The sequence below is a fragment of the Topomyia yanbarensis genome, chromosome 2, assembly GCF_030247195.1.
Source record: "Topomyia yanbarensis strain Yona2022 chromosome 2, ASM3024719v1, whole genome shotgun sequence".
Taxonomy (NCBI): domain Eukaryota; kingdom Metazoa; phylum Arthropoda; class Insecta; order Diptera; family Culicidae; genus Topomyia; species Topomyia yanbarensis.
This window is the reverse complement of record NC_080671.1, coordinates 307635747-307648943: the sequence shown is the minus strand read 5'-3', so window position 1 is coordinate 307648943 and position 13197 is coordinate 307635747. Positions and strand designations below refer to the sequence as shown.

Genomic DNA, 13197 nt, shown 5'->3' with positions numbered 1-13197 from the left:
CACCCATATTGATGGTGGTTCTCACTATTTTGTGGTAACCGGAAGTCGCCATCTTGGATTTCAAAATGGCGGTGGTGGTCAATTTTCGATGTCTGCTCACCATCCCCTTTCAAATGACACCCATATTGATGGTGGTTCTCATTATTTTGTGGTAACCGGAAGTCGCCATCTTGGAATTCAAAATGGCGTAATTATCGATTTCCCATATCTACTAGCCACCTCCTTTCAAATGATACCCATATTGATGATGGTTTTCCCTGATTGGTGATAAATCATTTTTGAAAACATTCTTAGAATAAAAATGGAATATATATCCTCTCAGGGCAAAAGAGGTATATCTTTTTAACCCACTTTTGCGCTAAGGTTTTTTTATCCCATTTCTGCTCTGACTGGTACTTAAACCGGTTTTGCTCTAAATAAAACGTATACCGCTTTTGCTCGCAGCGAATTTTTAACCCACTCTTGCTCTCAGCCTCTCATATAATGCTTCATCAGATAAAATTTCCCGAATTATGTACACATATTAACGTCAAGGGCTGATCTTGAACGATGGTCTTATTGAAATATTTTAAAATAATTTCAATCTGGAATTCATGTTCAACTTAATCTCCTCATTTTCCATTAAATGAGGTTATTACGTATTACATTTTGAACAATATTCATTTCAAAACCGAAATTTCAGATACCCATCGAAAAAAAAATTCTGGATTCACTCCTGACTAACGTAAACGGTTTTGTGTGGCTGGTTCACACACATTCAAGCTTTAAACTGCTACTGGTAAGCTGACTGAGTGAAACTAATTCCATACATCTGTGCTGAAGGAGCGGTAGTTGTATGCGGACAATACAACGCACTTGAAACGAATAATGATACACTGAATTAACCCTTTCATGCTCAACTTTTTTCTAGTGCATGTAGGGTTTTAAAACTATTTTTCCTTGAAAACGGTGGGATCAAGAAACACGAAAAGCCATTCTTCATAAAGATAGGTGCTTCCCTAGCAGTGCTAGAAGCAGCTCAATTTTTACCTTTTAATGCTCATTACAATTCTCCTAGAATATTTACAATAGTCTAATTGCGTGAAAACATAGCCAAAGACAGCCCAAATTAATAAGATTTATCAGTTTTCAATAATATTGCACCATACCGAAGATATATGAAAAATTCATTTTCCATCATCAACGTAAACTGTCCCCGGCAGCACTGCTCCATCGGGATCCAATCAGACTAATTGCAATAACTTCGGTTCTAGAGATGATCCTGGTAACTGTTAATGCTCAAATGAAAGGCAACAGTCACATTTATTAGTCTTACTTGTTTTTGTGAGCAAATCTAGCCCCAATGAAAAGTTATAGCTGTTGAAAAACGTTGTTGTCCACAAATAACATGGGAATGAATGGTGTCACCCAAAACAGGAAAGTTCAAAACAAGTCTGCTAAATCATCTGTCTGTCGGATAACATTATTAATTATTTCAATTTAATTGTTTTATGATAAGACTTTTATACATTAACTAGCTGTAACCCGGTGCGCTTCGCTACCCCCAAATAGCTTGAATATATTACATAAAAATAACAAATATTTTTAATTCAAAGAAGAAACTTATTGTAATTCTCACGGATAGACAATGTTCTTGGTTTGACCATCTGGAGCCCAAATAAATAAATTGACCGGTTTCCCTACACAGAATCGTTTGAAATTCGTTGGTATCATTCGAATTCGTGCTAGCAGTACATCTTCTTCTTTATATTTTCCAGCTATAATGGTCGCTTAAATCAGATTGTTCAACCTAGGTCATTGCACAATCATGGTGGGTGGATGTTGCTCGGTAACCAAAATAATAGACTCACAAAGTTTCAATTGTAACACATGCGGTGCAAAGCCTGATGAATTAAAGAATTCAACAGGATAATCGATAGATTTATATGGGTAACCGAATTCCCATCGATTCTATTCTGAATCCAGTGGTGTATGGAATTTAAGTCAATCGATTAATGCTTCAACGGATTGTATTATTTTACAAAATCTTATGAAAATCCACATTGCATTGCGTTAACATTTTCCCAATTCATATATCCAACATTTTCTTGGCGAATTGACCTGCTATGGTGACTATAAGAAGTATTCTCGGGCACATTGTTCAATTCGACAGTTTAATGCAATTCAAATTGTTATTAGTTGAAATGTTATTGATATGAATGATGAACGTAAAGGGGCGGATATAGCGTAGTTGGTAGATTGATTGTCTTGTACAGAGCTCACCTAGGTTCGGTCTCTATCCCCCATACGTAAGATTAGAGATTTTTTTAAATCGAGAAAAGTGGCGAATTACTTTTAACATGCAAAATTAAAACAAATAAACGATTGTGATAACATGCAGTTATACTGTAAATTGCATTAGTACATACAACGAATTGCAAATATTTTTGAAGTTTTGAACTTAATCAGCTAAATTCATCGATTTTTTTTAACAAATTTATTAATGATAATGTTTAAGTCATGACAAATGTCAATGCTATATTCCTAGAATATTGATATCCAGTTCATTTCATAACAAAGTTTGATAAAGTTTGCTTTATCCTGTACGTTATCATATGTTTTAGAACCATCCGAAGTGGCAATGTTGCCAGGCACACTTCTTACAGTCACCCCCTCCATCTAGATTTGTAATTTTAAGCACTTTATTTTTTATTGCTTCCAGATTATTAGAGTGGCTTATGTAGGAATGTCATACCTTTTTTTTATTTCGATTATAGATGCTTTAACCTTAATATCATTCGCTTCTTCGGATTAGAAAAATCTCTTATGAAAAATTTCTAACCCTATGTGCGGAGTCGGGACTCGAACCCAGGTGCGCTGTGTACAAGGCAATCGATTTACCAACTACGCTACGCCCACCCCTTCAATTTCATAGTGTTATTAACTATAACACTGCTGTTGTATGGTACATCACTCAATAAAATAATATACATATTAGTGGTAAGATCGGGTTTCGAAACATATTCCTCATGATACGAAGACATAAATGGAAGAATTAAGTCAATCCGGAAAATGAACATTTTTAAGACAAATGTTTTGGCGATACAGAGAGTGTTAGTGTTTTCATTCACTTTCGATATAATAATTGTAAAATTAAACAATATTCCCTCAAATTTTCATTATAAAATACTAAAAAATAAGCGAGTGACAAATCTTCCAAGAAGCCTCGTTGAAGACTTTTCTTGTGGTGTATATCATAACTCAAAATGTACTGGACCAATCGTTTTCAAACTTTACACGGTTCTTTTTTACATCATTCCCCTGGTATTGATGGAAACTTTTTTCCTCGATATTTGAATTTTTCGTATCACTTGGAGCCAAAAATACTATTTTGTTACTAAAAACCTGTTTTAATCCACCTAGCGGTGCAATTGTGCCTTTCTCATTTCTCTAAACTATGGCACGGAGGCTTTTTATGTTCAACATAATTGTGGAAATGTCCATTACATTCTTAGTACACTTTGCACTTATACACAATGGCATGCCAGCCACGAACTTGATGAGCTACGTGTCGACGGTGAAACACTTGAAACAAAAAAATATCATACTCCATTAGCCTAATCAGCATTAGATCAATGTTATCTGCTTGCTAACTCATTTTGTCATGCGGGGATGGGTATGTGAGGAGGGCGAAAGTCCCATGAACGAACGACTCCCCAGCTTAAATTGATATGCTTTGTAATATAGTGGTGATTTAAAGATGATGGGGTTGAAAGGGAGGGGTATGAGGTGGTGGTCTGAGGGGTGATTTAAGGAGATATTTAAAGGAGGGGAGTGAACAGTAGAGGGGGAGTGTAACCCCTCTCCGTAAACCATCAACTACGCCCCTGTTAAAATCCAGAAACCTTAAGCGAGTCGAAAAAAAAATTTGGCCTTCCCGGCCGGGATTAGGTTGACGTTTTTCAGAGTGATTGCATAACCTTTCTATATGAGAAAGGCAAAAATGTGCAAAACCCAAAAAAGTGAATCTTCGTCAAATTTTTTTCGTGTTTGCATCAAATCTCGACGTTTTATGCACCTTGAATACATTTAGCATCAAAAATAAAAATTCTATTTTTAATTTTTCCTATAGTTTTTATGAGAAATTTCTGTGTGGCCGCACTCTGAAACCCGTAATTCCGGAACCAGAATTCCGATCGATCCAAAATTCAATAGCAGCCGATGAGAAGGTTGCACCTTTCATTTGAGACTAAGTTTGGGCAAATCGGTCCAGCCATCTCTGAGAAAAATGAGTGATATTATTTGACACATACGCACATACATACACACACACATACACACACATACACACACACACATACACACATACACACACATACACACACATACATACACACATACACACACACATACAGACTTTTTCCGATCTCGGCGAACTGAGTCGAATGGGATATGACACTTGGCCCTCCGGGCCGGGATTAGGTTGACGTTTTTCAGAGTGATTGCATAACCTTTCTATATGAGAAAGGCAAAAATGTGCAATATGCAAAAAAGTGAATCTTCGTCAAATTTTTTTCGTGTTTGCATCAAATCTCGACGTTTTATGCACCTTGAATACATTTAGCATCAAAAATAAAAATTCTATTTTTAATTTTTCCTATAGTTTTTATGAGAAATTTCTGTGTGGCCGCACTCTGAAACCCGTAATTCCGGAACCAGAATTCCAATCGATCCAAAATTCAATAGCAGCCGATGGGAAGGTTGCACCTTTCATTTGAGACTAAGTTTGGGCAAATCGGTCCAGCCATCTCTGAGAAAAATGAGTGATATTATTTGACACATACGCACATACATACACACACATACACACACACATACACACACTCATACACACACATACATACACACATACACACACACATACAGACTTTTTCCGATCTCGGCGAACTGAGTCGAATGGTATATGACACTTGGCCCTCCGGGCCGGGATTAGGTTGACGTTTTTCAGAGTGATTGCATAACCTTTCTATATGAGAAGGGCAAAAATCTAATTTGTTATTTTAAAAATAATAATAATTAAAAAAGTAATATGGGCAATGACATAAAGAAGCACTGCGTGAAATTCCAAAAGGACTGGTCCATTAGATTCTGAGTTATGGTGCACACCGCATTTGTTCGAGATGTCTCCGGAAGATTCACTGTAACTCACCCAATATCAACTATTTCTCAGTTAAAATTTAGGAAAAACTGCTCAAATGTTGCATTATTTTGGAATAGACCAACAATCAAAACCGCAAAAAACTGGACAATCCCTTCTCCAAGGCTCAGGCCCCCTCTCTCAAGGCTCAGGTTTCAACCCCTCCAAGGAACAGGTTCTTTTTGACGTAGGACTACGTCTTTGTTTTCGATATGGGGGTGCACTTTGCAAATTCAACAAAAATGGTATGTAACGAAAAGTGGTTCAATTTTAAACGCATATAGTTCAGCCATCTCACGATAAATTTTCAATTTTTTTGCGCATATTGCCCCGCCCCGCTTCTAAGAATTGTTTCCAATAGATAAGTCCAAAGATTTTTTATATCATGGCATTAAAATTGAAATAATGTACAACCCAATCAAAATACCTCGCATTTACACACAGAAGATAGCGCTTCCCAAGTCCAGTACGACAGATTTGTGTACCTAGCGCGCTACGCTTCTATGAATGACGCCATCATCGACTTTTTTAAGAACGGATTTGGCCGAACAAGCTCAGTTGCCGGTTGAACGGGGCTAGTTGGCGGTGCTTTCAGTTTTCAATTTTTACCGCTTTGATGTAGGTAGATTTTGCAAAATAGAACACACGGCATGAAAGAGCAGACTGTTGGCAACATCTCTGATTTTTTTAAAGTGTTTGATGCATTGTCTCCATTTTTAGAGACAAAAATATGGGACGCGGAAAACCCGCCAACTTATCCCGGCCCTGGGTAAATTGACGGCATGTGAGCATACGCCAAAAACTTAACAATCAATTGGAGATTCAATTACTTCAAGGGTCAAATGTACCAATAAACAACCTCAGAATAAGACAGAAAATTTCAAGTATATAAACGTCTAGCGTTCAACGTTCAAGTACATAAACGTAGGATAGAGCAAAATGATCTGACCAAGAAAGCAAAAGCATGTTGAGATATTAATATTTGCAATGCCATTTTTGAGTCATCATTGTGAAATAAAAATATTCATTATTTTGCATAACATCATTAATTAACATCAATACACAATAACATGCAAAAGAAATGTTCATATTTGAGGGCAAATTTCCTCAATCATATTCAATACGCAAAAAATAGTCTTTTTCGTCAAAATATTTCATTTTTATACTACCACTATTCATGCAAATAAATCGGTTTTTGGTATCGACGAAAGTGCCAATACTTTATTCAATATTTTTTTGTGTTATCTAACGGGAAAACAGATCGAAATGGTGAGTTAAACGAAATCAAATATGTGAAAAAATCACCCAAGAGATATGATTCGAACCTGCACCCTTGGGACTCCGGCCCAATGCACAAATCCTTATGTTATCCCTGGGTTATGATGACGTCCCAGGAAGAATTATTACATTGGTGACAGTGATCGTCTCCTGCCTCCAAAGTAAGATCACATACAATCGCAGCTGCTACCCAACTTATTTGATCTATTTAATTTCCCTGCTAGATACCAAGGCAAGGGTATTTATTATCGTCTGGTTTTAGCTTATTACCCATCGAACTTCTATGAGTGACAGAGATAATGAAGACTGTCGATTTCGGCTTGTGTTCCAAGAGTTGCAGGTTAGAAATCTGCATCTGGAGTGTTTTTTCACATGATTGCATTCATTTAACTCACCATTTCGATCTGTTTCGAAATCTTACAGTTGATAATTTATAAACCTTATTTAGTAAAAGTCGTGAAATTACTCAAATTTAAATACAAAGAAAATTTGTCATTCATTAGTGAGTGTATACCTCCTAAAATTAAAGTTTGCTTCCAATATATTAAAATACTAAAGAAATAAAGAAACCTTTCCAAAGACATCGAAGTATTATAATCGATAGCTTCGTTTCAAATATCAATGTCTGGTATTAGCTAGAATTAAACAAAGGTGGAGTTAAAAACAGTAAAACTAATTATTACAAAAATGATTACATAAAAACAAGCATGACGGTAGCTAGTATAAGCTTTGTATGGGTTGCTCCAGATACTTGCCTTCAGAAATAGAGTTCGGGAAACGTTTTTATCGGGTGGTGACAACTGTTTTGCCACCTTTTTCAAAACAGTTCTTATTAGGAAATAAATATAAATATATTCTAAACTGAGTGAAGAATCAACATCCGGTTACATCTGCTCAATTATTTAGACCTCTCAATTGTTCCCATGAGCTTCAAATTGCGTTAGTCCCTGCCCGCCGGACTTCTTTTTGTAATGTTAGAAACATTTTCGCGAATCACTACAAAATACTTTAAACTCTTTTCAAATTAGTAAGAATTTTGAGATTGCGTTCATTTTATCAATTACTCCAGATTGTTCCAGTTCCGCAACTAACGATATTTTTCGGATTGCTCTGTAGAATTCCTTGCATGTATCGTTAACGCACCCTTCATTAATTCTAGGATAAAAAAATTATATGTTCTGACTATCATAACATTTGGCCGTTGCATCATCGCTCAAACTGTACCTACAGTTATCAAGCTTATCAGCGTACATGTGATCTACAACTGTAGAGAACACCATCTTTTTCGCATTGGTGAAAATTTTTGCTACGCTTAATCAACAGGAGTATTTAGCAAAATGTTTTTGATATGTAAATGTATGCTTTCTCCCAGTTGGATAAATATGTGCAATTCCTGAAACAGGTTCTATTTTATTTTTTTTGTGTATATGTGTACCTGTAGGACTTTTGCGCTCGTGTAATTTCTGGTCTCGTCGACTCTAGGAACGTAAAAGGGTATACGTATAATCATATCATGCTCTCAGGAGAACCTGTCACAATCTCGAAGCCACAGCGAAACAACAACAGTACCATGATGTAACTTAGATTACGTTTGAATAAATTATTTATACTTCTTGCTTTTTGCTGGATTCTTTTTTTGCACGAATGGACAACCACCGAAACTGAGTGCCCAGCATGGGAACGAGGCGTACTTTGTGAGGTGTTCTGTTGCCGACGTTATTTCGAAACAACGAAGTAAGCTAACCACTGAAAGCAGTCGAGGTGATGTGGGAAAATTACGAGAAGTTAAGTTTGCTGGTGGATTCGTTGACTCGATATTTCGAGAAATAGGTACTATAGCTGCATGTATTATGCATGAGTAATTCAATCTGCTAGATTTCATAATCATATTTTAAATACCGCACACGCTTGCACCACACGACAAAACTTTCGTTCTTATCGAACATCAGCTGGCACGAGTATTAAATCATCATCTATCAACACAGTCAATGCTTTTTATGACCGTAATCCTTTCTTCTCAGAACACTCATCTCCGTCATCATCAACATCAGCATCATTATCATTGCCACCATCCTTAATATCTTCACTATGCAAAGATACACAAATTAGTTTTACGGCGGTGCTTCGCAACAAATTCAAAAAGCTCCCTTAATTACATTTGGAAACCATTTCACTCAAACACGAAGAGCATCAGCACCAGAGAGCACCCTCACCTATGAGAAGAGATTTACTTTTTTCATTAAACTCCTAAATTTGTACTTGATACGTACTTCCACTGGTGAGCGCCAACTGTTGACAGCGTTTCCCAAGCTACCTAGCACATATGCCACCGAGCTTCACTCTAATTACACATCCCGAATGTTGGACTGCTGACTAAAATAAGCTTTTTTTACTATTTCATTTATCCACACCTTTCACTTCACTTCACTTCACTTAAGAATTATATTTAACACCAAGCATCCGAGCGAGGACATAATCACACCGTAATGGAGATTTAGCTTTGTTTGATAAGAAGCTCACAGTCAGGGTAAACAGACTTCACCAAGAAATGCCGAAAAGCCGCCCGGAAAGCAGACTTTAGATCCCACCGATTTGATGATCCTTCTCCATCAGTAGCGTAATCCAATTTTCGTCATTCAATTATGTCGCTTTCACGGATGGTGCTTTATCCACCGAGAAGGAAAACTGTTATTGTTATTCCGCTGCTCTGAACCAAAACATACGGACCGTTTCACCAAATACTCACTAACATGCCGTTACACAGACTTGATAGCGTCTATACACAAATTCGTCGAACCGCAGCTGAACCGGCTTGCACGGATTCGCGTCTGTCCCGTTCGTTTGAGTTTCAATTGCTTTCTTCTGCTCGCCAGTTGCGGTTTTCAATTTATTTTTAGAGCGCGTCAAACCTCGCACACTATTTACCCCGAGAGGTCGGATTCCAATTGAATTGGAACGCAGCGCGCGGTTATCCCACAATCAAGCTGCAGATAATGGATGAACCAGCGCGAGCTACGCTAAAACGACAACAACATGAACAACAACCACGGCGATTTGCCACACTACACAACACCGAACACGCAGAAGTTACCGATTTACTATCCAATGTACACTTATACCGGAGTGGGCAGGAAAATCCGAAACGAACTGACACGAACCGATTGACCAGACCAGACGCCGTGCGCACCGTTGAAGTCCTTACCTTCGACTAACAGTAAACAAAACGCACAACATTCTGAATCACGGCAAGCCGCCTAATGTACACCCAATTCATGCTCTCTCTCTCTCCCTTTACCGGGTTGATGACGCCGAGAAAATCTTTGCAAAGCAGCAATCAAGAAAATTGTTGTTCATTTGCATCCAGCATCAGTGTGAGAGTGGAAAATTGCCGATAAGGAAAATTCTCTGAGCAGGATGAGGCATGCGCTTGAGTGAATCGAGTGAATATGACCGGATGAACACTCTCAGCTGACATTAGTTCGTGTGGTACCCAAGATGGGGAAGAAAGTCCATTCAGAACTGAGAACGGAATTTTCATTTCATGCGTACCTGAGTTGAGTCAACGAACAATAGCTTCTTGCATTACATTGAAATGCGGTAGATTTATTACACGGTGCTGCGGAAACCATGGCTTTCGAATTCTTGCAATTCGTTTCATTAATTTACTCCATTTAAATCTTTTTCATTTCATTCTAAATATCAATTTTTTCAGTTTACTATATTTATATCGTTTGTTTATTTCATCAATTTTTTTTTTCTGCACTCTTTTATTGATTTCGTTACTTTGAGTTCATTTTATCTATTTAATTCGTTTCAATCTTTGGATTTATTGCGACCAGTTTATTAATTTCAAACTAAAATGGTATTCATTTATCTTATTTTATACACTGTTTACATTTTGTGCATTTTATCCAGTTTCTTCCTTTTAACATTCTGGCTAGTTTTATTTATTTCATCCATATTATCAAATTTAATTTATTCTAGTATTTTACAACCTTTTTATCATCGCACAGAGGAGTAATTGGGGTCGAATCCTGGCCAAAATTATTTGCTGCTGCAATTGTTGTTATTATGCCTTAATATGAACTAAAAACAGACAATTACTAGTTTTTGGGACAATTTGGCATCTACCCACCTACCAGTGGTAAAAGACCAATTTTCTATATCCTTTCGAATAGTAGTAATTTCTAGGTGATCTTTGTGAATACATTTGTTTTTCCAGTTGCATAAACATTTTATCAGTGGGAAAGGGAGAAGAAAAGGGACGCCTGTACATATTTTCATAGAGATACATTTTGGCAAACGTAATATTTGGTCCTACAGCATTTCGGTGTACCTCAAATTAGTAAAAATTTCAATATTTTCAAATCGCTTGGGATTGGTGGATCGGACAAGATCGGAAGAGTTCGAATATTTTTTGTATAGCTGAAATCTTGTTTTGTAATACTGCTTCAGCAACTTTGTCGGATCTAGCCGTATAATTTAACTTTTTTATCATTAAATTTTGGAATAAAATGTTTAAAAAAGGTATTTTTTAAAGTAGGTGCAATACACAGCAAGTCTACTTTTTTAGTTAGTTTTAAGCTGAAGTTAAACAAACGGTTGTGTTGAACTACGTTTGTAATAATATTGTCTTATTTAATACAGTCATCATCACTAGAAAGCGATTTTGCTGAATATATAACGAAAACGAATAAAATATCCCTTAAAATATCACCATTGGGCAAACATGCAAAAATTCTTTAACAATTTTTGATATACTCCTAATTTTACCACGTTATACAGTAGGTTCTTAGGTATGTAAAAAATATAACGAAACAAAAAAATCAAAAAAAAAAATATTTTGGTTGTTGGCCAAGAATTTGTTCTAGTTACTCCTCTGTGCATCGTTAAAATTTCATTTTGGTCAAATAATTCCAGTTATGGTTTTCTTTCTATTTATGAAATTAATTTTGTTTATTTTTTTCATAATATTTATTTTATAGATTTTATTTCTATCAATAAAATAGATTTTACTTGTTCTATTTTTTTAATCATTTTTTTTTAATTTTTTGTTTTATTCATTTCGTCTATTTTTCTATTTTTATTTATTTCAGTCATTTTATTCATTTTTTATTACTTTTACTGATTTAATTAATTTTTATAGTTCATTCAATTTATCTAGTTTCTTCATTTTGTTTTTTTATTATTTCTATTCAGCCATTCCTTTTATTCATTTCATACAATTTGTTGGCATGAAGCAAATTTTATTGTAATAATTTTTTAACTTTTTAATATTGTTCAATTTTGCAGTTAGTGATCTGGATTTGACTTATTTTTTGATTGATTTGATTTATATCAATCAATCTACTCATTTTGATAAATTTGATAACTTATTTTCGTTCTTCTACCTTAATGATTTTTTTAAATTTCATTTGCTTTATTGATTTTTTATAATATATTCAGTTTATTGGAGATTTCGCTCGCGCAGGGCTTGAAACTGTATTCATCCCACCTCTAGTTGGATGCCTCCTTGGCATGAGTTCTGCAAACTAATAAATGATGCAACAGTATGCGTAAGAAATGTCTCATCTCACTGCTAGGTGGATTAAATCGGTTTTTATATACTCATGGTAGTTATAGCTTATATCTTATATTTAATAGAGGGTGTACCGGTACCTGCAAATCAAATGAATAAACTTGTTTTAATCTACCTAGTGATGCGATTGTGCCTTTCTTATGTATCCAAACTATGATTCATTAGCTGCTTATGTTCAATATAATTGTGGAAATGTCTATTACAATCTTATTATACTTAGCGCGTATCCCACAACTACCTCGAAAGTCGACGCTGACACACTTTAAACAAAAATGTATAATATTTAATTAGCTTAATCAGCATGAGTTCAATGTTATCTTCATGTGATGATATTTTGAAATGCTGGAATGGATTTGGAAGTGGAGGGGGTGGGGGCTAGTAGAGCGAGTGTCGAGGATATGTCAGAAATTCTTTACCTTATTTTGGTATGCGGGGTGGATGAAGGGAATGCAAGTAAAAAAGGATCAAAGGGAGGGGGTGGTGATGAAAGGTAGAAAAGTCAAAAGGGAGGGGGGTGGTGATGAAAGGGTGAAAGGTAAAGGGGCAGGGAGAGGATGCAACATCCAACTGCATATTGTATCTTCCATTTTGGTTTGTGAAAATCGGTTCAGTGATCACCGAAGAACCGGTATGACTTTGATTGTTCAATATGCTCGGAATCCGTTCCCATAGGCTGCTATTGAATTTCTGATGGATCCGACTTCCGGTTCCGGAATTACAGGGTGGTGAGAACGATCACGCAAAAAATGTCGATTTTAATAAATTCTGCAATGAATGTATAAAGGTGAAATTTTTTCCAAAATATGACCACAACTGCTTCGATTTGTAAGATTAGGTCACTAACATCCATTCAAAGTCTTTTTGGCCACATTGGCTACCATCATCAGTTCTGGAAGCCCCGGTGGAAGTATCCCAATTCAGAATAACAGTCACATCGGTTTCTCGGAGATAGCTAGGCCGATTCAACCAAGCTTAGTCTCAAATGAAAGATATTGCGCCCCCGCAAATGACTATTAAATTTTATCCCGATCCAACTTCCGGTTCTGGAGTTACGGGTTGTGGCGTGCGATCACATAGCAAATTGCGATTCAAACCGATACTCCGATGAAAGCAAAAAAGGTAAAAATTTCGCTAAAATGTCTCTCAAACAACTTAAATTTGCAGT

General features: G+C 36.2%; 1 protein-coding gene across 3 annotated transcripts in view; it reads right to left on the bottom strand.

The window, feature by feature from the left end:
• Positions 1-9650, bottom strand: part of LOC131683510 (protein eva-1 homolog C) — a 459719-nt gene extending 450069 nt beyond the window's left edge. For 2 of the 3 annotated variants that reach the window (XM_058965542.1, XM_058965545.1), the window contains exon 1: positions 8725-9650. The gene's annotated coding sequence lies outside the window, so the exon portion shown is untranslated. Of the gene's footprint in view, positions 1-7889 lie in introns of all 3 variants that reach the window. The other variant, XM_058965544.1, reaches the window with a different exon arrangement.
• Between the last annotated feature and the right edge of the window lie 3547 nt (positions 9651-13197).